Source organism: Oncorhynchus mykiss, chromosome 1, assembly GCF_057628025.1.
Source record: "Oncorhynchus mykiss isolate SJ-2025 chromosome 1, ASM5762802v1, whole genome shotgun sequence".
Taxonomy (NCBI): Eukaryota; Metazoa; Chordata; class Actinopteri; order Salmoniformes; family Salmonidae; genus Oncorhynchus; species Oncorhynchus mykiss.
The window spans coordinates 7,271,053-7,297,965 of record NC_143022.1 but is presented as its reverse complement, the minus strand read 5'-3'; the positions used below and the strand labels follow the sequence as shown (position 1 = coordinate 7,297,965).

General features: G+C 43.8%; 1 long non-coding RNA gene across 1 annotated transcript in view; it reads left to right on the top strand.

The window, feature by feature from the left end:
* LOC149985345 (uncharacterized) overlaps nucleotides 1-24,536 on the top strand; it is a 46,675-nt gene extending 22,139 nt beyond the window's left edge. Inside the window, exon 3 of the long non-coding RNA XR_016496038.1 lies at nucleotides 24,275-24,536. This is a non-coding gene — a long non-coding RNA (uncharacterized LOC149985345). The remainder of the gene's footprint in view (nucleotides 1-24,274) is intronic.
* The last annotated feature ends 2,377 nt before the right edge of the window (nucleotides 24,537-26,913 follow it).

Here is a 26,913-nt window from a genome sequence, read left to right as displayed (position 1 = left end):
TGTGTGTGTGTCTTTATGTCTGTGTGTGTGTCTGTCTTTATGTCTGTGTGTGTGTGTGTCTGTGTGTGTGTGTCTGTCTGTCTGTGTGTCTTTATGTTTGTGTGTGTGCCTATCTGTCTGTGTGTGTGTCTATCTGTCTGTCTGTCTGTGTGTGTGTGTGTCTGTGTGTGTGTGTGTGTCTGTGTGTCTTTGTCTGTCTGTCTGTCTGTCTGTCTGTCTGTCTGTCTGCTTGCGTGTGTACTTTTCGCAGGGAGTTGCAGGAGCCAGTTTGTCACGGTAACTGGAGGTGGCACATGGGGCCCACCGAGTCGGATTCACAGACAGGATGAGAGCACGTCTGGGGACTTCACATCTGGCAACACTTTCTGCCTGTCTGACACTGTCTGTAACTAAAGCCCCTTAAAGAGACCACAGTTCCGGCTTTACTGGAAATGCAGCCTAGAGGAGCTATGAGAAGCTCGTGTGGCGCCCTCTGGTGTTGCTATGAAGATATTTCAGATTCAAGTGCACTACGCCAAGCTACACTAGACTACTCTAGACTACGATAGACGACACTAGTGGGAAGTAGAAGGTAGACCACTTTCTGCAGCCCCCCCTGCACTATCAAGTAACATTTAAGCTTTATATATATATATATATATATATGTATATATATAAGCTTACCAGTAAATCATTAAAAACAAATCAAGCAACCCAGACAAGTGCTAAACATGTCCCATTTTAACATATGCAGTCGAGGGAAACAAGGTCCATGAAGTCAGTAACTTGCTTGTATTCTGACTATCTCTGAAACTCACTTAGAAAATACCTTTGATGATACAGTGGTAGCAATACATGGTTATAACATTTACCGAAAAGACAGAAATGCCAATGGGGGCAGTGTTTTGCTGTCTATATAAAGAGCCACATTCTTGTAACGCTTAGAGACGATCTAATGTTAAATACTGTTGAAGTAATATGGCTACAGGTTAATTTGCCTCCCCTCAGCCCATTCTAGTGGAAAGCTGCTATAGACCACCAAGTGCTAACAGTCAGTATATGGATAATGTGTGTGAAATGCTTGGTAATGTATGTGATGTCAACAGAGAAGTACATTTTCTGGGTGATTTAAATATTGACTGGTTCTCACACAGAACTTCAAAGTGTAACCAGTGCCTGCAATCTGGTTCAGGTTATCAGTCAATTTACCAGGGTAGTTACAAACAACACAGGAATGAAATCATCAACATGTATTGATCACATTTTTACTAATGCTGCAAAAATTTGCTTCAAAGCAGTATCCAAATCCATAGGATGTAGTGATCACGATGTAATAGTAATATCTAGGAAACCCAAAGTTCCAAAGGCTGGACTTAATATAGTGTATAAGAGGTCATACAATAAGTTTTGTAGTGATTCATATTTTGATGATGTAAAGAATATTTGCTGGTCTGTGGTGAGGAGCAACCAGACGCTGCTGGTCTGTGGTGTGTAATGAGGAGCAACCAGACGCTGCTGGTCTGTGGTGTGTAATGAGGAGCAACCAGACGCTGCTGGTCTGTGGTGTGTAATGAGGAGCAACCAGACGCTGCTGGTCTGTGGTGTGTAATGAGGAGCAACCAGACGCTGCTGGTCTGTGGTGTGTAATGAGGAGCAACCAGACGCTGCTGGTCTGTGGTGTGTAATGAGGAGCAACCAGACGCTGCTGGTCTGTGGTGTGTAATGAGGAGCAACCAGACGCTGCTGGTCTGTGGTGTGTAATGAGGAGCAACCAGACGCTGCTGGTCTGTGGTGTGTAATGAGGAGCAACCAGACGCTGCTGGTCTGTGGTGTGTAATGAGGAGCAACCAGACGCTGCTGGTCTGTGGTGTGTAATGAGGAGCAACCAGACGCTGCTGGTCTGTGGTGTGTAATGAGGAGCAACCAGACGCTGCTGGTCTGTGGTGTGTAATGAGGAGCAACCAGACGCTGCTGGTCTGTGGTGTGTAATGAGGAGCAACCAGACGCTGCTGGTCTGTGGTGTGTAATGAGGAGCAACCAGACGCTGCTGGTCTGTGGTGTGTAATGAGGAGCAACCAGACGCTGCTGGTCTGTGGTGTGTAATGAGGAGCAACCAGACGCTGCTGGTCTGTGGTGTGTAATGAGGAGCAACCAGACGCTGCTGGTCTGTGGTGTGTAATGAGGAGCAACCAGACGCTGCTGGTCTGTGGTGTGTAATGAGGAGCAACCAGACGCTGCTGGTCTGTGGTGTGTAATGAGGAGCAACCAGACGCTGCTGGTCTGTGGTGTGTAATGAGGAGCAACCAGACGCTGCTGGTCTGTGGTGTGTAATGAGGAGCAACCAGACGCTGCTGGTCTGTGGTGTGTAATGAGGAGCAACCAGACGCTGCTGGTCTGTGGTGTGTAATGAGGAGCAACCAGACGCTGCTGGTCTGTGGTGTGTAATGAGGAGCAACCAGACGCTGCTGGTCTGTGGTGTGTAATGAGGAGCAACCAGACGCTGCTGGTCTGTGGTGTGTAATGAGGAGCAACCAGACGCTGCTGGTCTGTGGTGTGTAATGAGGAGCAACCAGACGCTGCTGGTCTGTGGTGTGTAATGAGGAGCAACCAGACGCTGCTGGTCTGTGGTGTGTAATGAGGAGCAACCAGACGCTGCTGGTCTGTGGTGTGTAATGAGGAGCAACCAGACGCTGCTGGTCTGTGGTGTGTAATGAGGAGCAACCAGACGCTGCTGGTCTGTGGTGTGTAATGAGGAGCAACCAGACGCTGCTGGTCTGTGGTGTGTAATGAGGAGCAACCAGACGCTGCTGGTCTGTGGTGTGTAATGAGGAGCAACCAGACGCTGCTGGTCTGTGGTGTGTAATGAGGAGCAACCAGACGCTGCTGGTCTGTGGTGTGTAATGAGGAGCAACCAGACGCTGCTGGTCTGTGGTGTGTAATGAGGAGCAACCAGACGCTGCTGGTCTGTGGTGTGTAATGAGGAGCAACCAGACGCTGCTGGTCTGTGGTGTGTAATGAGGAGCAACCAGACGCTGCTGGTCTGTGGTGTGTAATGAGGAGCAACCAGACGCTGCTGGTCTGTGGTGTGTAATGAGGAGCAACCAGACGCTGCTGGTCTGTGGTGTGTAATGAGGAGCAACCAGACGCTGCTGGTCTGTGGTGTGTAATGAGGAGCAACCAGACGCTGCTGGTCTGTGGTGTGTAATGAGGAGCAACCAGACGCTGCTGGTCTGTGGTGTGTAATGAGGAGCAACCAGACGCTGCTGGTCTGTGGTGTGTAATGAGGAGCAACCAGACGCTGCTGGTCTGTGGTGTGTAATGAGGAGCAACCAGACGCTGCTGGTCTGTGGTGAGTAATGAGGAGCAACCAGACGCTGCTGGTCTGTGGTGTGTAATGAGGAGCAACCAGACGCTGCTGGTCTGTGGTGAGTAATGAGGAGCAACCAGACGCTGCTGGTCTGTGGTGTGTAATGAGGAGCAACCAGACGCTGCTGGTCTGTGGTGTGTAATGAGGAGCAACCAGACGCTGCTGGTCTGTGGTGTGTAATGAGGAGCAACCAGACGCTGCTGGTCTGTGGTGTGTAATGAGGAGCAACCAGACGCTGCTGGTCTGTGGTGTGTAATGAGGAGCAACCAGACGCTGCTGGTCTGTGGTGTGTAATGAGGAGCAACCAGACGCTGCTGGTCTGTGGTGTGTAATGAGGAGCAACCAGACGCTGCTGGTCTGTGGTGTGTAATGAGGAGCAACCAGACGCTGCTGGTCTGTGGTGTGTAATGAGGAGCAACCAGACGCTGCTGGTCTGTGGTGTGTAATGAGGAGCAACCAGACGCTGCTGGTCTGTGGTGTGTAATGAGGAGCAACCAGACGCTGAACATGACACATATGAAATAGTTATTCCAGTTAATAATAAGCCCCCCATTAAGAAAATTAATATAAAAACTGTTAAATCCCTGTGGATTGATGAGGAATTGAAGGTATGGCGAAAAAAAAGTCTGTCAGACCAACTGAATGGCAAACATACTGCAAATTAAGAAATCATCTGGCTAAGCTAAATACAAATAAAAATAAACTATACTATGAAACAAAGATAAATTATATGAAGAACGATAGTTAAAAGCTTTTGGAGCACATTAAATGACATTTTGGGGAAAAAAGCCAACTCGGCTCATTCGTCACAAAACCCACTGATATTGCGAACTAATTTAATTACTTTTTCATTGGCAAGATAAACAAACTTAGGGATGACATGCCAGCAACAATCGCTGACACGACACATCCAAGTATGTCTGAACGAATTATGAAAGACAAGAATTGTACTTTTGAATTCTGTAAAGTCAGTGTGGAAGAGGTACATTTTTTTTATTGTTGTCTATTAACAATGACAAGCCACCGGGGTCTGACAATCTGGATGGAAAATTACTGAGGTTAATAGAGGATGATGTTTCCACTCCTATTTGCCACATCTTCAATTTAAGCCTACTAGAAAGTGTGTGCCCTCAGTCCTGGAGGGAAGCTAAATTAATTCCGCTACTCAAGAATAGTAAAACCCCCTTTACTGGCTCAAATAGCCATCCAATCAGCCTGTTACCAACTCTTAGAAAAAATTGTATTTGACCAGATACAATGCTATTTCATAGTAAACAAATGGACAACAGACTTTCAGCACACATATAGAGAAGGACACTCAACAAGCACAGTACTTACACAAATTACTGATGATTGGCTGAGAGAAATTGATGCTAAAATGATTGTGGGGGCTGTCTTGTTTGACTTCAGTGCAGCTTTTGACATTATCGATCACAGTCTGCTGCTGGAAAAACTGATGTGTTATGGCTTTACATCCCCTGCTATAATGTGGATAAAGAGTTACTTGTCTCACAGAATACAGAGGACGTTCTTTAATGGAACCCTCTCAAACATAATCCAGGTAGAATCAGGAATTCCCCAGGGTAGCTGTTTAGGCCCCTTGCTTTTTTTCAATATTTACTAACAACATGCCACTGGCTTTGAGTAAGGCCAGTGTGTCTATGTTTGCAGATTACTCAACACTATACACAAGTCAGCTACTACAGCGACTGAAATGACTGCAACACTTAACAAAGAGCTGTAGTTAGTTTCTGAATGGGTAGCAAGGAATAAGTTAGTCCTAAATATTTCCAAAACTAAAAGCATTGTATTTGGAACAAATCATTCACTAAACCCTAAACCTAAACTACATCTTGTAATAAATAATGTGGAAATTGAGCAAGTTAAACTGCTTGGAGTTACCCTGGATTGTAAACTGTCATGGTCAAAACATATTGATACAACAGTAGCTACAATGGGGATAAGTCTGTCCATAATAAAGTGCTGCTCTGCATTCTTATCAACGCTGTCAACAAGGCAGGTCCTACAGGCCCTGGTTTTGTCGCACCTGGACTACTGTTCAGTCGTGTGGTCAGAAGCCACAAAGAGGGACTTGGGAAAATTGAAGTTGGCTCAGAGCAGGGCAGCACGGCTGACCCTTAAAAGTACATGGAGAGCTAACATTAATGACATGCATGTAAATCTCTCATGGCTCAAAGTGGAAGAGAGATTGAAATCATCATTACTTGTTTTTGTAAGAGGCTGAAGCTGAAGATACAGCGCTGTCTGTTTAAAATACTAGCACACAACTCGGACACCAATGCATACACCTCAAGAAATGCAACCAGAGGTCTCTTCACAGTCCCCAAATCCAGAGCAGACTATGGGAGGCGCACAGTAGGACATAGAACTCAATTCCACATCTGGTAACTGATGCAAGCAGTAGAATTAGATTTAAAAAGCAGATAAAAAAAACACCTTATGGAACAGCCGGGACTGTGAAGCAACACAAACATAGGCACAAACACATGCTAACATACGCACTATACCAAATCAAATCAAAGTTTATTTGTCACGTGCGCCGAATACAACAGTGGAATGCTTACTTAAAGACTCTAACCAATAGTGAAAAAAAGGTTTTAGGTGAACAATAGGTAAGTAAAGAAATAAAACAACAGTAAAAAGATAGGCTATATACAGTAGCAAGGCTTTAAAAGTAGCGAGGCAACATACAGACACTGGTTAGTCAGGCTGATTGAGGTAGTATGTACATGTAGATATGGTTAAAGTGACTATGCATATATGATGAACAGAGAGTAGCAGTAGCGTAAAAGAGGGGTTGACGGGTGGTGGGTGGTGGGCCACAATGCAGATAGCCCGGTTAGCCAATGTGCGGGAGCACTAGTTGGTCGGCCCAATTGAGGAAGTACTGTATGTACATGAATGAATAGTTAAAGTGACTATTCATATATGATATATGATCAGAGAGTAGCAGCAGCGTAAAAAAGAGGGGTTGGGGGGGAACACAATGCAAATAATCCAGGTAGCCATTTGATTACCTGTTCAGGAGTCTTATGGCTTGGGGGTAAAAACTGTTGGGAAGCATTTTTGTCCTAGACTTGGCACTCCGGTACTGCTTGCCATGCGGTAGTAGAGAGAACAGTCTATGACTGGGGTGGCTGGGGTCTTTGACAATTTTTAGGGCCTTCCTCTGACACCGCCTGGTGTAGAGGTCCTGGATGGCAGGCAGCTTAGCCCCAGTGATGTACTGGGCCGTACGTAGTGCCTTGGGGTCAGAGGCCGAGCAATTGCCATACCAGGCAGTGATGCAACCAGTCAGGATGCTCTTGATGTTGCAGCTGTAGAACCTTTTGAGGATCTCAGGACCCATGCCAAATCTATTTAGTTTCCTGAGAGGGAATAGGCTTTGTCGTGCCCTCTTCACGACTGTCTTGGTGTGTTTTGACAATTCTAGTTTGTTGTTGATGTGGACACCAAGGAACTTGAAGCTGTCAACCTGCTCCACTACAGCCCCGTCGATGAGAATGGGGGTGTGCTCGGTCCTCCTTTTCCTGTGGTCCACAATAATCTCCTTAGTCTTGGTTACGTTGAGGGATAGGTTGTTATTCTGGCACCACCCGGCCAGGTCTCTGACCTCCTCCCTATAGGCTGTCTCGTCGTTGTCGGAGATCAGGCCTACCACTGTTGTGTAGTCTGCAAACTTAATGATGGTGTTGGAGTCGTGCCTGGCCGTGCAGTCATGAGTGAACAGGGAGCACAGGAGGGGACTGAGCACGCACCCCTGTGGAGTGCCAGTGTCGAGATTCAGCATGGCAGATGTGTTGTTCCCCTCCCTCACCACCTGGGGGCGGCCCGTCATGAAGTCCAGGATCCAGTTGCAGTAGGAGGTGTTTAGTCCAAGGATCCTTAGCTTAGTGATGAGCTTTGAGGGTACTATGGTGTTGAACGCTGAGCTGTAGTCAATGAATAGCATTCTCACATAAGTGTTCCTTTTGTCCAAGTGGGAAAGGGCAGTGTGGAGTGCAATAGAGATTGCGTCATCTGTGAATCTGTTTGGGCGGAATGCAAATTGGAGTGGGTCTAGGGTTTCTGGGGTAGTGGAGTTGATGTGAGCCATTATCAACCTTTCAAAGCACTTCATTGCTATGGATGTGAGTGCTACGGGTCTGTAGTCATTTAGGCAGGTTGCCTTTGTGTTCTTGGGCACAGGGACTATGGTGGTCTGCTTGAAACACATACACATGGATTTTGTGTTGTAGATATGTGGTTGTGGAGTATGGGCCTGAGGTCTGTAGGGAACGTATTGGAATGCATTTAAAATTGTATAACTGCCTTAATAATTCTGTCGTACCCCAGGAAGAGTAGCTGCTGCCTTGACAAATACAAATACACTACACTATACTGGACTACACTAGACTACACCGAACTATACTGGACTACACTAGACTATACTACACTAGACTAGACTACAGTAGACTGGACTAGACCGGATTACACTAGACTACACTGGACTAGACTATACTACAGTAGACTACACAAGACTAGAAAAGACTACACCAGACTACACTAGACTATTTTTGACTACACAGGACTACACTAGATTACACTAGTCTGCACTACACTGGACTACACTGCACTAGAGTACACTGCATTACACTAGACTACACTACACTAGATTACACTACACTAGACTAGACTACACTGGACTACACTACACTAGACTACACTACACTTGACTACACTGGACTACACTAGACTACACTAGATTACACTATAACACACTAGACTACACTAGTGTGCTAGACTACACTACACTACACTGGACTACACTAGACTACACTGGATTACACTATACCACACTAGACTACACTAGTGTGCTAGACTACACTACACTACACTGGACTACACTAGACTACACTGGATTACACTATACCACACTAGACTACACTAGTGTGCTAGACTACACTACACTACACTGGACTTCACTGGAGTACAATAGACTATACTACACTAAATGACTCTAGAGTACACTAGAATACACTAGACTACACTAGTGTGCTAGACTACACTAGACTACACTACACTACTGTGTGCTAGACTACACTAGACTACACTAGAGTCCACTAGACTACACTAGAGTGTGCTAGACTACACTAGAGTGTGCTAGACTACACTACACTACAGTGTGCTAGACTACACTAGACTACACTAGAGTACACTAGAGTGTGCTAGACTACACTAGAGTGTGCTAGACTACACTACACTACAGTGTGCTAGACTACACTAGACTACACTAGAGTCCACTAGAGTGTGCTAGACTACACTAGAGTGTGCTAGACTACACTAGACTACTATATTTTGCTACACAATTAGACCTCATGCTAAAGTTCATCATTTTGACAGATTCACAAGCTTAAATCCAAAGCTTCCTACTGTGCAAATACATTGAAGAAAAAATGTTAAGTCCCTGTGAGGATTTATTGTAAGAAAGATATTACAAAAAGCACAAAATATTATGATTTATTGTGTCTGACAAACTTAAGTTATTTTTCTTTCAAAAAGGTAGCTTTATGTCTGTTAAATGTGAGTACACCCAGTATATATCATTGAAACGAAGGTGACACCAGTCACGGTCAGTCCCAGTCCATTCCAGAGGCTTTTACTGCCACCTAGTGGAACACAAATGCACATACATGCATCCTCTACATTACGCCACCAAGCAGCTGCACCAATGGTCACCATAAGGACTCTAAAGAAGAGATTCATTTGTGGGGTGGAAATCACCTCCATTTGGAAGACTATTAAAACATTGCTTGACAGTTTGAGATGCCAAATTATTATAATAATAATAATAATAATATATAATAAATGTGAAAAGACAGAAGAAGCTAAGTAACAACGACACGGTTCTGTCAACTGTGTCAAACATTAATCTCAGGTAGTAAATACGCTGGGGGGGGATTTAATAAACAGAGAGAGAGAGGTACGCATATCACGTCCGCACACCTACACACAAACACACAGGCCCTATGGGTAACATGTTAAAGGACTGTCACAGAGGGGAAGAAGCCAAGATGCATTTCTCTCCACATTTGTCTGAAGAAAAAGCAGCAGTGAGTCTGAATCACTGACACCCAGGAAGCTGGGTGTCAGGTAAGCTCACTGGGCTGGGCTGGGCTGACTCATTTCCCCGGGGAGTTTGGAGCTCATGGCCCAGACGGGTGCCGACAGCTCACTGGGCGGCGAAAAGCCAAAGGGTAGGCGGGGGAAAGCCTCATGAGCCGTCAACTTAATTATCCCATCCCAGCAGTGCTCTCACATTGACAGCACCCATTTACCTGGAGGAACCAAAAGCCTGCGCCTCCTCCGTGCTAAAATGTATTTTAGCACCAGATGAGGTGTTAATTCGTTAACCCCCGGTGCTTTGTTCGAGCAGGGCTGTGTGACAGCTGTTTACAATTGCACCATACATTTAATTTGAATTTGCCTGGGGTGGGGGCCTTCAGTGTATAAACATCAGCAACATTCTGACAGGTACATCAATAGCTGGCGTTCACAGCACTGAATTATGACATGGCATGTGCCCCTAGGATCTAGGCTCTGCGATGCTGCAGGGCAGGATTAGTCAAACTGTTCAGCGATCACTCCCTTTGACTGACTAGCTGAAGACATTGCCAGTCCGGTGAGAGGAGAGACTAGATTATGGATGACGCACGCAGTCAAAAGGAAAATCCCTCCGGGTCTGTTAAGGGTGACGGTTACACGTTAAAACTCACTACTGTTACTTACGACAGCGCAGACGGACGCCAACTTGAATCTTGAAAGTGAACTCCGCCGACTTTTTGTGAAAGGACAGCGAGTCGCAGAACGAGGAAGTGAACTCTGAAGAGTTCTGCGGCGTGCCCGTTCGCAGTGAGGGAGGAAAACATGTGGCGTTTGTGTATGGCGACAAAACGTGTTTGTCTATTCACCAGCTCATTGGTTTTATGACAGTGGGCCCTTTGTGCTGCATTGTTAAGTGGAGAGAATGGGTTTGATTTAAATGAGTATTAAAAGTATTAAATTAATCATGGAGGTTTTATTTGGTGCTTGGGACGCTGACTTGGCTTCTTCTTTCCCATTCTGAAGCCGTGAGGCGTGTCGACAGATCTCCCAAGGTACAGTCAGACGTAAATTGTAGGAACACAAAATGGCTACCCAGCATGGTGGTGTCGGACAAGATGGTGTCGGACAAGCTTTCTGTTACTATCGTTACAACCCCTACGTATGGGTAAACAGGTACCTGAATTATATCCTGTAGAGGCAGCAGTCTAACCTCTCAGCTTTCCCAAAGGAAAGGGGGTACCCTCGTAATAATCCCTGACCTCTACGCATGCTACCTTCAAAGAGTACAAAAAATATATATAAAAAAAAAAAAACTCACTGCATTTTCGTGGGAACAACCGCAGATGAGGTCATTTTGCATCCATAACCCCTGGTTTAAATATTATTTCAGAAGAAGCCGCCCATGGGGCTATGCATCTTGGAGCTCATTGCTCACTCCAACCGCTGTGAGCTAAGGGGCAGGCAAGAGGCTATATATTTGCTACCATTTTAGGCCCTATGGCTTGAGTTTCAGCCTCGTTTTCCTCTCTGGCTCCCAAATAAGCTTAAAACCACGACAAATTACCTCTAGAACAAACAGCAGTTGAGCCGCACGACCCCGATAATAGAAACTGAGAAGGTAATAAAAGAAATGGAGTACATGGGCCACATTCAACATTCTCACAAATCCTGCAGGGAAGAAAGAGAGGAGAATATGGTGGTTCTCACCCTCTGTTCTTTGAACTGTTCACTGTTTTCTGGTCAACCTTTTTAGAGAGGTCTATTATTACTGTGACTGGTGTTCTGGATTCCCATTCAAAACGACGCTTGTTCACATAAACCTTGAGGTTTGAGGGTTCATGGGGCCGACTGGGTGGCTTTCGCAAGGGAATAAGCACAGGGTCACGTTGGACAGGGACCAGTAGCCGCTCACTAACCTGCGTTGGCCCGGGACCTAGACTCGGTGGTGAGGACTTCTTTCCTGGCACTGCAACATGGGTCAGTACAGTACCCAGGATGTCTCTTAGACTTCCATGATAAGTACTGGTTAACTCAAGATGTTGTATCAGCAGATATCCCTTCAAGTGAGTCACACATAACAGAAATAAAAACCAATGATGTTTCTTGAAAGTCCCATATTTAGGGCCAATGAGGTTTCTTGAAAGTCCCATGTTTAAGGCCAGTGAGGCTTCTTGAAAGTCCCATGTTTAAGGCCAATAATGTTTCTTGAAAGTCCCATGTTTAAGGCCAATGAGGTTTCTTGAAAGTCCCATGTTTAAGGCCAATAATGTTTCTTGAAAGTCCCATGTTTAAGGCCAGATATCCCTTTTATAAACTAAAGCAGATCCAGTTAATAACCACGTAAATAATATCATAGTATCACATCCTGGGACATCATTATCATGATCAAATGGGTGATTTGAAAGAGACATTACAAATATGTTTGGCTTCCATGCCCTCAATCCACTTAGCAGACAGAGTGGGAAAGTTGCAGCCTAGACATAGCATCCTCACTTTTAATAGCTTTAGAAAAACATGTTGTCCTATGGCTTATTCAACCACAGTTGAATCAGTTTGAAAAGCTTTTACACGACAATACACTGAGTTTACAAAACATTAGGAACACCTTCCTAATATTGAGTTGCGCCCTCCTTTGCCCTCAGAACGGCCTCAATTCGTCAGGGCATGGACTCTACAAGGTGTCGAAAGCATTCCACAGCAGCATTGCAGTTCTTGACACACTCAAATATATATATATATACATATACACACACGCGCGCACACACACACACACAAACACACACACACACACACACACACACACACACACACACAAAGGCTCCTCCCCATCATAACCAGACAGACCTTCCACCGGAGCTCCAGAAGATGGCAGGAGTGGCACCTGAGTAGCTGTGAAAAAAGCATTGGATACCAGAGCATCAGATTGTCACGTAGCTCTGTATTGGATACCAGATTATCAGGTTGTCACGTAGCTCTGTATTGGATACCAGATTATCAGGTTGTCACGTAGCTCTGTATTGGATACCAGATTATCAGATTGTCACGTAGCTCTGTATTGGATACCAGATTATCAGGTTGTCACGTAGCTCTGTATTGGATACCAGATTATCAGATTGTCACGTAGCTCTGTATTGGATACCAGATTATCAGATTGTCACGTAGCTCTGTATTGGATACCAGATTATCAGGTTGTCACGTAGCTCTGTATTGGATACCAGATTATCAGGTTGTCACGTAGCTCTGTATTGGATACCAGATTATCAGATTGTCACGTAGCTCTGTATTGGATACCAGATTATCAGATTGTCACGTAGCTCTGTATTGGATACCAGATTATCAGATTGTCACGTAGCTCTGTATTGGATACCAGATTATCAGGTTGTCACGTAGCTCTGTATTGGATACCAGATTATCAGGTTGTCACGTAGCTCTGCATTGGATACCAGATTATCAGATTGTCACGTAGCTCTGTATTGGATACCAGATTATCAGATTGTCACGTAGCTCTGTATTGGATACCAGATTATCAGGTTGTCACGTAGCTCTGTATTGGATACCAGATTATCAGATTGTCACGTAGCTCTGTATTGGATACCAGATTATCAGATTGTCACGTAGCTCTGCATTGGATACCAGATTATCAGGTTGTCACGTAGCTCTGTATTGGATACCAGATTATCAGGTTGTCACGTAGCTCTGTATTGGATACCAGATTATCAGGTTGTCACGTAGCTCTGTATTGGATACCAGATTATCAGGTTGTCACGTAGCTCTGTATTGGATACCAGATTATCAGATTGTCACGTAGCTCTGTATTGGATTCCAGATTATCAGATTGTCACGTAGCTCTGCATTGGATACCAGAGCATCAGGTTGTCACGTAGCTCCATTCTCTCTTTGCCTTCATATTGGCCATAGACGCCTGCTGCAAACACGTCTGTTGTCTTGTAAAGAGCCATATGAGACAACATGACATGTTGCTGTTGATGGGAGGCCCAAAATGGCTTCATGGTGTCATGTCCATATATGGCACATCTGACCATCAAGCGTTCTTTCTTTCCACACAGAGGGAGGTTTTATAGATGGAGGCTTTGTGATTCCACTAAACAGAGCCAATGAGTTTAATATACTAAAGCTTTGACATGACAGGAAGGTCATGCATCTCACGGTAAGCAATGCATCTCACGGACCATGACAATAGTAAGCACAAATAACATTTATTTATTTAACAGTTATTTTGCGACAACCGTCGGACACAACATATTATGCCTAGATAACGTCCTGTTGCTGGGGGAGACAAGCATACAGCCCATCAGCTGTCAATGTGATCAAGCCCAGACTGGAACAAACTAACTCTAGCAGGTTCTCTCCTACCATCACGGAGCCTGGCAGGTTCTCTCCTACCATCACGGAGCCTGGCAGGTTCTCTCCTACCATCACTGAGCCTGGCAGGTTCTCTCCTACCATCACTGAGCCTGGCAGGTTCTCTCCTACCATCACGGAGCCTGGCAGGTTCTCTCCTACCATCACTGAGCCTGGCAGGTTCTCTCCTACCATCACTGAGCCTGGCAGGTTCTTTCCTACCATCACTGAGCCTGGCAGGTTCTTTCCTACCATCACTGAGCCTGGCAGGTTCTCTCCTACCATCACTGAGCCTGGCAGGTTCTCTCCTACCATCACTGAGCCTGGCAGGTTCTCTCCTACCATCACGGAGCCTGGCAGGTTCTCTCCTACCATCACTGAGCCTGGCAGGTTCTCTCCTACCATCACTGAGCCTGGCAGGTTCTCTCCTACCATCACTGAGCCTGGCAGGTTATCTTCCTGGAAAAGAGAAGCTCCCTAAATATTGCCCTTCTCAAATCACAATCTCCAATTGGTTAATTTTACACAAATAGCATCCTTCGCCACTTTGTTTTGGCTATACAGCAGTAACTATTGCAGATGTTTACCTTTGAGCACCATAGTGGGAATACAGTTAGGACCGACTTGCCTTTGATAAATCCAGTTTCCACCTCTTGGCTGAGGGTAACAGGGGCTGCAGAGCGACCCCCAGTGGTGTGATTGCGTAGACACAGGATTAGAGTTCTTATACCCCTTTGCTTTACGCTCCCCTGACATGTTTTCTTTCATTTGGTGGACAACACCACCTTACGATATTGCAGGCAGTCAATTGCATTTTAGTCCAGTTAATGTCAGATGAGGCATTGTATTTTCTAATGACGCATTCACAGAGGGAGCAACAGGCCTTGGACTTAATCAACTCAAGCCAGACGTTGTCTTTTAGTGGACGGCATTTTATGCTTTTGGGATTTTGGGTTTGTTCTTTCTCCAGACAAAGCACATTTCAAATACTTTACAAATACCCGGTTGTATCTCACATCATCAAGGAGAAGACATTCCAGGAATAAATGTGAATCATTTTTCTCTCGAACACACGCACGCACACACGCACACACACACACACACACAATGGCCACACAATGGCCACATCAGTGTGAGTTGCATAAAAAGCTAATGAATCAGCCTCCTTCGCTAGAATATAAAGCTCTGTTGGGGCATTAGCTCCGTCTCGGTCTGTTTTCCTATCCTTGTGTGGTTTGTAATTGTGAGTGAATGTTCTCACCGGCTTTTTCTTGGGTCAGACCTAGTGCAATGTCATTTTTCATTCACAACTTCAAAAGCTTCAATCGTAAAAATCTGTACAGGAACACAGCCTCAGAGACGATGGTAACCGATGGTAACTGGAGATGTTTTCACAGTGAATTTCCTTGGGTTTGAGTTACTGCACCAGCCGATCATGGAACAGAGACCGACCCAGAAGCAACAGGGGCTCAAAGACGGGAGACATCCCGACCAGGAGGGAACATGGGGCTAAAAGACGAGAAACAGAGACAACCCAGAGGGAACAGGGGCTCAAAGACGAGAGACAGATACGACCCAGAGGGAACAGGGGCTCAAAGACGAGAGACATCCCGATCCGGAGGGAACAGGGGCTCAAAGACGAGAGACATCCCGACCCGGAGGGAACAGGGGCTCAAAGACAAGAGACAGAGACCGACCCGGAGGGAACAGGGGCTCAAAGACGAGAGACAGATACGACCCAGAGGGAACAGGTGCTCAAAGACGAGAGACATCCCGACCCGGAGGGAACAGGGGCTCAAAGACAAGAGACAGAGAAGACCCAGAGGGAACAGGGGCTCAAAGACAAGCGACAGAGAAGACCCAGAGGGAACAGGGTCTCAAAGACGAGTGACATCCCGGTCCGGAGGGAACAGGGGCTCAAAGACGAGAGACAGAAACAACCCAGAGAGGACAGGGGCTCAAAGACGAGAGAGCGAGACAACCCGGAGGGTTGAACTCACTTCAAACAAAACAGGTTTTACTCCCACAGGTTTAATATAGCGACACATAGGCAAACCACCTCAAAGACGAGAGACAGAGATGACCCGGAGGGAACAGGGGCTCAAAGATGACTGACAGATACGACTCGGAGGGAACAGGGGCTCAAAGACGAGAGAGAGACGACCCGCAGGGAACAGGGCCTCAAAGACAAGAGACAGAGATGACCCGGGGGGAGAACAGGGGCTCAAAGATGAGAGACAGATATGGCCCAGAGGGAACAGGGGCTCAAAGATGAGAGAGAGAGAAAGCGAGAGAGAGAGAGAGAGAGAGAGAGAGAGAGAGCGAGAGAGCGAGAGAGAGAGACGACCCGGAGGAAGAGGGGCGCAAAGACAAGAGACAGAGACCGACCAGGAGGATCCGCCCCTTTTTTTAAATGTTCGCCTAAAATGACATACCCAAAACTAACTGCCCATAGTTCAGGCCCTGAAGCAAGGATATGCATATTCTTGGTACCATTTGAAAGGAAACACTGAAGTTTATGGAAATATGAAAGGAATGTAGGAGAATATAACACATTAGATCTGGTAAAAGATAATACAAAGAAAAAACAACCGTTCTTTTGTAATTCTTTGTACCATCATCTTTAAAATGCAAGAGAAAGGACATAATGTATTATTCCAGCCCAGGTGCAATTTAGATTTTGTCCACTAGATGGTCAAGACTGCCCAAATGTGCCTCATTTGTTTATTAATAACCTTTCATGTTCAAAATTGTGCACTCCCCTCAAATAATAGGTACTCTTTCACTGTAATAGCTACTGTAAATTGGACATTGCAGTTAGATTAACAATAATTTCAGCTTTCTACCAATATCAGATATGTCTATGTCCTTGGAAATTGTCTTGTTACTTACAACCTCATGCTAATCACATTAGCCTACGTTAGCTCAACTGTCTCGTGGGCGGGACACCGATTCCGAATAAGTCTTAAAGAAACAGTCCAATAAAAATAATGGTTACCACAGCCTCTATCAACAAAACATAATGTATTGTATCTTCAACCCCTTTCCATCTGCTGTAAAGTGCTTCCGGTAAACAATGTACTATTTGTACGCTAACTAATATCTGCCTCTCTCTCACAAATGAGCTTCAGACGCAGAGAAACAATCTGTTGCCCTTCACTCTAAACGACTTCATTTACATGAGTGCAGAGTTGTTTTGATGGATCCCTGCCAGTTTGTGGCTTTCCAACGTGTCTTTTGCAAGAGGCATGTGACGGCAAGTAGCCCAGTGTTTAAGAGTGTTGCGACTACAACCGAAAGGTCGCTGGTTCAAATCCTCGAGCCAAAAAAAAAAAATCTGGTGGAAAATATTTTGCTGTGCCCTTGAGCAAGGCATTTAACTAATTGCTCTTATAAGTCGCTCTGGATAAGAACATTACATGTAACTGTGTGGGGGATGGGGGGGCTTGTACTGCAGGTGTCAAGAAAAGAAAAATCATTGCAAGAGCTGTCGAATCACACACACATCTCTACCTGGATATGTAGTCTGAATGGGGGTCACTTGTAGTTTAATCAGTAAGGCTGGTCTGAATGGGGGTCACTTGTAGTTTAATCAGTAAGGCTGGTCTGAATGGGGGTCACTTGTAGTTTAATCAGTAAGGCTGGTCTGAATGGGGGTCACTTGTAGTTTAATCAGTAAGGCTGGTCTGAATGGGGGTCACTTGTAGTTTAATCAGTAAGGCCGGTCTGAATGGGGGTCACTTGTAGTTTAATCAGTAAGGCCGGTCTGAATGGGGGTCACTTGTAGTTTAATCAGTAAGGCTGGTCTGAATGGGGGTCACTTGTAGTTTAATCAGTAAGGCTGGTCTGAATGGGGGTCACTTGTAGTTTAATCAGTAAGGTAGGTCTGAATGGGGGTGACTTGTAGTTTAATCAGTATAATATATTCACGTCTCTTCCTAGAGGGTATATAAAGTTGATAGAAAGAAAGAGAAGACAGAGACGTTCATATAAGAGATCTCACCTTGTCCATCCAGATGGCGGTCAAGTCCTGTCGTTCTGAATGTCACAACATCCCATAATATTAAATCAAATATAAGTTTATATGGTTACTAAAGATACAGGAGATGAGACGAAATGACCAATTGTGAGAGAATAGTCACAGTATGCCACTCTTTCCAAGGCTCATCGTGCCTAGCGACTCCTTGTGGCTGGCCGGGCACCTGCAAGCTGACTTGCGATTATCAGTCGATAACAGTGTTCCCTCCGACACATTGGTCTAACTACCTGGGTTAAGTGAGCAGTGTGTTAAGAAGCAGTGTGGCTTGGCGGGTCATGTTTCGGAGGATGCATGTCTCGGTCTTCACCTCTCCCGAGCTCGTTGGGGAGTTGCAGCGATGAGACAAGGACGACCATGAGGTAGTAAGGTGAAGGTGAACTGTTTGGCATTCCCTTTCTTTACTAAAATATACCTCTTAATTAAATAGGAAAGAACTCAACTCTAAAGTCTAGAAAGAACTGAAACGTTACGTCGACAGCTGCATGTTATGGCAAATACTAGATTGATAAACAGAGATGAACAAACACAGCAAAACAATGTGACTATGGACCAAGTAGCTGTCGACTCGACTAAAGTGAGTAAGGGACACTAATAATAGAAATTTGCACTGGCAATGACAAACTGTCTAGAAACTGTCTACAAGCATTTCGCTACACTCGTATTAACATCTGTTAACCATGTGTATGTGACCAATAACATTTGATTTGATAAGGAACGAAAGAGATGTCACACTGAAATCAGCTACCCGATTTCTGGACAAGATGGAAAAGGACAACAGTGGAAAGATGGGGCACTGGACTATTGAACTGTTTAGGCTACTGAAATGAGGTGACCCATGGACTATTGAACTGTTTAGGCTACTGAAATGAGGTGACCCATGGACTGTTGAACTGTTTAGGTTACTGAAATGAGGTGACCCGTGGAATATTGAACTGTTTAGGCTACTGAAATGAGGTGACCCATGGACTGTTGAACTGTTTAGGCTACTGAAATGAGGTGACCCATGGACTATTGAACTGTTTAGGCTACTGAAATGAGGTGACCCGTGGACTATTGAACTGTTTAGGCTACTGAAATGAGGTGACCCATGGACTATTGAACTGTTTAGGCTACTGAAATGAGGTGACCCATGGACTATTGAACTGTTTAGGCTACTGAAATGAGGTGACCCATGGACTATTGAACTGTTTAGGCTACTGAAATGAGGTGACCCATGGACTATTGAACTGTTTAGGCTACTGAAATGAGGTGACCCGTGGACTATTGAACTGTTTAGGCTACTGAAATGAGGTGACCCATGGACTATTGAACTGTTTAGGCTACTGAAATGAGGGGACCCATGGACTGTTGAACTGTTTAGGCTACTGAAATGAGGTGACCCATGGACTATTGAACTGTTTAGGCTACTGAAATGAGGTGACCCATGGACTGTTGAACTGTTTAGGCTACTGAAATGAGGTGACCCATGGACTATTGAACTGTTTAGGCTACTGAAATGAGGTGACCCATGGACTATTGAACTGTTTAGGCTACTGAAATGAGGTGACCCGTGGACTATTGAACTGTTTAGGCTACTGAAATGAGGTGACCCATGGACTATTGAACTGTTTAGGCTACTGAAATGAGGTGACCCGTGGACTGTTGAACTATTTAGGCTACTGAAATGAGGTGACCCGTGGACTATTGAACTGTTTAGGCTACTGAAATGAGGTGACCCATGGACTATTGAACTGTTTAGGCTACTGAAATGAGGTGACCCATGGACTATTGAACTGTTTAGGCTACTGAAATGAGGTGACCCATGGACTGTTGAACTGTTTAGGCTACTGAAATGAGGTGACCCATGGACTATTGAACTGTTTAGGCTACTGAAATGAGGTGACCCGTGGACTATTGAACTGTTTAGGCTACTGAAATGAGGTGACCCATGGACTATTGAACTGTTTAGGCTACTGAAATGAGGTGACCCATGGACTATTGAACTGTTTAGGCTACTGAAATGAGGTGACCCGTGGACTATTGAACTGTTTAGGCTACTGAAATGAGGTGACCCATGGACTATTGAACTGTTTAGGCTACTGAAATGAGGTGACCCATGGACTGTTGAACTGTTTAGGCTACTGAAATGAGGTGACCTATGGACTATTGAACTGTTTAGGCTACTGAAATGAGGTGACCCATGGACTGTTGAACTGTTTAGGCTACTGAAATGAGGTGCCCCATGGACTGTTGAACTGTTTAGGCTACTGAAATGAGGGGACCCATGGACTATTGAACTGTTTAGGCTACTGAAATGAGGTGACCCATGGACTATTGAACTGTTTAGGCTACTGAAATGAGGTGACCCATGGACTATTGAACTGTTTAGGCTACTGAAATGAGGTGACCCATGGACTGTTGAACTGTTTAGGCTACTGAAATGAGGTGACCCATGGACTGTTGAACTGTTTAGGCTACTGAAATGAGGGGACCCGTGGACTGTTGAACTGTTTAGGCTACTGAAATGAGGTGACCCGTGGACTATTGAACTGTTTAGGCTACTGAAATGAGGGGACCCATGGACTGTTGAACTGTTTAGGCTACTGAAATGAGGTGACCCGTGGACTATTGAACTGTTTAGGCTACTGAAATGAGGTGACCCATGGACTATTGAAATGTTTAGGCTACTGAAATGAGGGGACCAATGGACTATTGAACTGTTTAGGTTACTGAAATGAGGTGACCCATGGACTGTTGAACTGTTTAGGCTACTGAAATGAGGGGACCCATGGACTATTGAACTGTTTAGGCTACTGAAATGAGGTGATCCATGGACTATTGAACTGTTTAGGCTACTGAAATGAGGTGACCCATGGACTATTGAACTGTTTAGGCTACTGAAATGAGGGGACCCATGGACTATTGAACTGTTTAGGTTACTGAAATGAGGTGACCCATGGACTGTTGAACTGTTTAGGCTACTGAAATGAGGGGACCCATGGACTATTGAACTGTTTAGGCTACTGAAATGAGGTGATCCATGGACTGTTGAACTGTTTAGGCTACTGAAATGAGGGGACCCATGGACTATTATACCCTACAACAATCAAAGAGAGAGGGTATGTGTTGTTAATGCCTTCACTCACACATCTATTGAAAAGACAATCACAGCACCACTCAAACCATCTATCGAAATGAATAACACTTTCATGACTATTGGCTATGTAGCCTAAATGACAACCCATTAGTTGGTAGGCTATAGCCATGATCTATTTGTTTAAGGGATAAACTGACACGTGAACAGGACAACATAATGATTGTTATAATCTGGACAATTATTTTGGAATGCTCCCCAGCTGATAGGCTACACAGGCCTGAGATGAAAAAAGACAGAGAGATCAAATGTCATACAGCCTAAGAGGCTGAAATTGTACAGCTCGCTCTCTCTCTCTCACTCACTCACTCACTCACTCACTCACTCACTCACTCACTCACTCACTCACTCACTCACTCACTCACTGGGGGAACTTGTGTTGTGAGGCCTGTGGAAGTCCTAGAGCAAACCAACCGACATGTACAGTATGTGTTCGTGAGTGTAGCCCAAACTGTTCGGACGCTACAGACAGAAGTTTGCAAACCAACTTCCAAGACATTTTGTTGGGGGTCGCAGAGCAAAACGGAGAACACCATCGTGATCGTGAGAGTCTCATCTTTCCACACTAGTTTTATAGGCCAAACCGTCCGGACGATGCAGACAGTTTCGTGAGAAGACCGATTTTCTGGATGTCTCATGGTCTGACAAACACTGTTCTCTAGCTCTGTCACCTTTCACTGGATGCAGAGAGGGCAACATAGGATGTGCTAATCTGAGATGCATACAAAATTGACCAATTTCTATGGGGATTTTTTTTATTTTTTTATTTGTTATGCTAATTAGATTTCTGTGGAGGCGTGGACATCGACTCTAGTTTTTTTTATACGGCATGATAAAGGAGAAATGTGTATATGAATGGGAAAAAAATGTGTTATTAATTCATGTGGGCAACGAATGAATCACGTGTCGATTATCCTTTTGTTTTTATTCTCCCATAGAAAGTACAATGAATAATGTTAATGAATTGGTTCAATGAATGTTGAAGAAACATGGCAGCTGGCCAGTTAATAAAAGAGGGAGACAAAAAAGGCAGGCTACTGTATGTGCTCAAAGCCCACAACTATGAACCAATTATTATTTCCAGCTCTTTGTTGAACACTTATATTGAAATGAATTAATCAACTGAATACTAAGGTGGAATGTACAATAAATATAGCTAGGCCACCTGAACATGTAGCCGATAAATGTCCCAGATTGGAGAGAGGTTACATTGACATTACAAGTCATTATACCACCCAGCTCTTAGTGATTCCCAGGGCATCAAAATAGTGATCCCCAGGGCATCAAAATAGTGATCCCCAGGGCATCAAAATAGTGATCCCCAGGGCATCAAAATAGTGATCCCCAGGGCATCAAAATAGCGATCCCTAGTGGGTCAAGATAGTGATCCCCAGTGGGTCAAGATAGTGATCCGCAGTGGGTCAAAATAGTGATCCCCTGCGGGTCAAAATGGTGATCCCCGGCGGGTCAAAATAGTGATCCCCGGTGCGTCAAAATAGTGATCCCCAGTGCGTCAAATGTGGATCCCCAGTGGGTCAAGATAGTGATCCCCAGTGGGTCAAGATAGTGATCCCCAGTGGGTCAAGATAGTGATCCCCAGTGCGTCAAATAGTGATCCCCAGTGGGATAAGATAGTGATCCCCAGTGCGTCAAAATAGTGATCCCCAGTGGGTCAACATTTATACGCCCCACATATGGTTGAATGCAATCTGTTGGTATTTATTTTTATTGGAGAATTATATGGAGAGTTGAAAGAATCTGTCTTTAATATACTATAACGATTCCTAAATAACAATATATTATAATATATTATAATGATTCCTAAATAACAATATATTTTAACGATTCCTAAATAACAATATACATTAATGTTTTCTAAATAACCATATATTATAATGATTCCGAAATAATAATATACTATAACGATTCCTAAATAATAATATACTATAACGAACGATTCCTAAATAACAATATATTATAATGATTCCTAAACAAGCAAATGCATTTTATTCTCAATTAATGCAGTGAAGGATGGCAAGTGTTTTTTGTGTGGGATAACATATTTCTTTCTCTTGGCTTAATTGTTTTATTTTATTAAAAGGTAGGCCTAGGTATTAAGGCCTATCACGCTAGCCAAGACCAATGATCCATGTATACTTGAGAAGTGTCTCGTCTATTTCAGAAGGCATAACAAGCCCTAGAGAGGACTCCTTAATAATAAATACTATATGTACTTCACAAACACTTATACTAGTTGACTGCACAGAGCATGGACACATAGTATTGACTCTCACTCCTCAGTGGTTGGGAATGGCGCCTGATCACGCAGCAACCCGAACCCCTCTACTGTCGGAGATTTCACATTCTGACTGAAATGTTTTAAATAAAGTGTCTCATTTAGTCCTAGTTGGGCAACACCTTCCTAATATTGCATTGCACCCCCCGTTTGCCCTCAGAAAAGCCTCAATTTGTCGGGGCATGGACTCTACAAGGTGACGAATGCTTTCCACAGGGATGCTGGCCAATGTTGTCTTCAATTCTTCCCACAGTTGTGTCAAGTTGGCTGGATGTCCTTTGAGTGGTGGACCATACTGTTGAGCGTGAAAAACCCAGCAGTATTGCAATACTTACAGCTACAGTCCAAGCCCTGTCTAAGCTGGGAGAGGTGATTCTCCTAAGCTACATGGAATTGTTTTAAGGTCATACAGTGCCTTGCGAAAGTATTCGGCCCCCTTGAACTTTGAGACCTTTTGCCACATTTCAGGCTTCAAACATAAAGATATAAAACTGTATTTTTTTGTGAAGAATCAACAACAAGTGGGACACAATCATGAAGTGGAACGACATTTATTGGATATTTCAATTTTTTTTAACAAATCAAAAACTGAAAAATTGGGCGTGCAAAATTATTCAGCCCCTTTACTTTCAGTGCAGCAAACTCTCTCCAGAAGTTCAGTGAGGATCTCTGAATGATCCAATGTTGACCTAAATGACTAATGATGATAAATACAATCCACCTGTGTGTAATCAAGTCTCCGTATAAATGCACCTGCACTGTGATAGTCTCAGAGGTCCGTTAAAAGCGCAGAGAGCATCATGAAGAACAAGGAACAGACCAGGCAGGTCCGAGATACTGTTGTGAAGAAGTTTAAAGCCGGATTTGGATACAAAAAGATTTCCCAAGCTTTTAACATCCCAAGGAGCACTGTGCAAGCGATAATATTGAAATGGAAGGAGTATCAGACCACTGCAAATCTACCAAGACCTGGCCGTCCCTCTAAACTTTAAGCTCATACAAGGAGAAGACTGATCAGAGATGCAGCCAAGAGGCCCATGATCACTCTGGATGAACTGCAGAGATCTACAGCTGAGGTGGGAGACTCTGTCCATAGGACAACAATCAGTCGTATATTGCACAAATCTGGCCTTTATGGAAGAGTGGCAAGAAGAAAGCCATTTCTTAAAGATATCCATAAAAAGTGTCGTTTAAAGTTTGCCACAAGCCACCTGGGAGACACACCAAACATGTGGAAGAAGTTGCTCTGGTCAGATGAAACCAAAATGTAACTTTTTGGCAACAATGCAAAACGTTATGTTTGGCGTAAAAGCAACACAGCTGAACACACCATCCCCACTGTCAAACATGGTGGTGGCAGCATCATGGTTTGGCCTGCTTTTCTTCAGCAGGGACAGGGAAGATGGTTAAAATTGATGGGAAGATGGATGGAGCCAAATACAGGACCATTCTGGAAGAAAACCTGATGGAGTCTGCAAAAGACCTGAGACTGGGACGGAGATTTGTCTTCCAACAAGACAATGATCCAAAACATAAAGCAAAATCTACAATGGAATGGTTCAAATATAAACATATCCAGGTGTTAGAATGGCCAAGTCAAAGTCCAGACCTGAATCCAATCGAGAATCTGTGGAAAGAACTGAAAACTGCTGTTCACAAATGCTCTCCATCCAACCTCACTGAGCTCGAGCTGTTTTGCAAAGAGGAATGGGAAAAATGTCAGTCTCTCGATGTGCAAAACTGATAGACATACCCCAAGCGACTTACAGCTGTAATCGCAGTAAAAGGTGGCTCTACAAAGTATTAACTTAAGGGGGCTGAATAATTTTGCACGCCCAATTTTTCAGTTTTTGATTTGTTAAAAAAGTTTGAAATATCCAATAAATGTCGTTCCACTTCATGATTGTGTCCCACTTGTTGTTGATTCTTCACAAAAAATACAGTTTTATATCTTTATGTTTGAAGCCTGAAATGTGGCAAAAGGTCGCAAAGTTCAAGGGGGCCGAATACTTTCGCAAGGCACTGTACATAGTCCATGTCTCAATTTTCTCAAGGCTTGAAAATCCTTCTTTAACCTGTCTCCTCCCCTTCATCTACACTGATTGAAGTGGATTTAACAAGTGACATCATTAAGGGATCATAGCTTTCACCTGGGTTCACCTGGTCAGTCTATGCCATGGAAAGAGCAGGTGTTCTTTTTTTTATTTATTTTTTTTTTATTTTACCTTTATTTAACCAGGCAAGTCAGTTAAGAACAAATTCTTATTTTCAATGACGGCCTGGGAACAGTGGGTTAACTGCCTGTTCAGGGGCAGAACGACAGATTTGTACCTTGTCAGCTCGGGGGTTTGAACTCGCAACCTTCCGGTTACTAGTCCAACGCTCTAACCACTAGGCTACCCTGCCGCCCCAAATCTCTTAATGTTATGTACTCTATGTGTTGGATTTACTAATGACATATTGTATATATTTTTTTTTAATTGTGCGCCTTTCTTAAAATAGGACATTTGTCATTGATTAGAGTTAGCATTTAAGTCTAGCCAAGACTATATATATATGTTCTTACTCTCACATCTGTGCAACAGTACAGGACAAATTCATGCAGAATCCATCAAAATGGGAAAAGGGAGGATCTGAAAGACAGACAATTTCCATAATAATAATAATTTTACCATTTATAAGTGAACCAGAGAAAATGTATACGGATAGGTTATTACTTTTCAGGTTTTTCCTTTTCACATAGAAACAGTAATACAAAAATTGATTCACTCAGATTAAACAGGGTTCATACGGAACAGGATGTCTTCAGACAGTCTTTGCTGTATTTCAATATAATTCATCATACCAAGAACTTGAACATTCCAAAAGTGGAAATATATGCTGAAAAAGCATTTGATAGGGTGGATTTGGCATATTTTGATGGCTGTCATAAAAAAAAGTTTGGTTTTGGTCCGGTATTTATTTCCTAGATTGAACTATTGTACAAATCGCCCCAAAAGATCTATATGAACAAATGGACATTTAAATTATCCAGAGGGACCAGACAGGGATGACCTTTGTCTAGTTATTTATTTTCTTTAGCCACAGAACCCCTAGAATCAATAATGAGAAATCATGGCTCAATCTGGGGCATAGAGATTGTGATATTGTTTGTAGATCACGTTTTACTTTATTTATCTGAACCAAAACTTGATCTGTCATGCATTTTACTACTGTTAGACACATATGGTTCTGTATCAGGATTTGAAGTGATTAGGGAGAAAACTAAACAAATTATGACAATTTTTAAGACTTTTCAAAAGGGTACTGATACCATGCAATCTGGAGAAGGCATATACAATTGATTACTCTCCTTTGATAAATGGGATCGAATACGATGTTCAGAGATGTATATTTATGTTAGGTAGGGTCAACATAATTAAAATGAATATATTACCAAGGTTGACGTATTTATTCCAGGCCTTGCCAGTTTAAATTCCATCCAACTTCTTAAATAAAATAAATTGCCTGCTCACTAACTTTATTTGGAAAGGAAAGACCTCAAGCAATAAATTGACTGTTTTACACCTTACCTTATAAAGCTGGAGGTCTTGGAGCACCTTATATCAATATGTACTGTTAGGCGGCACAAC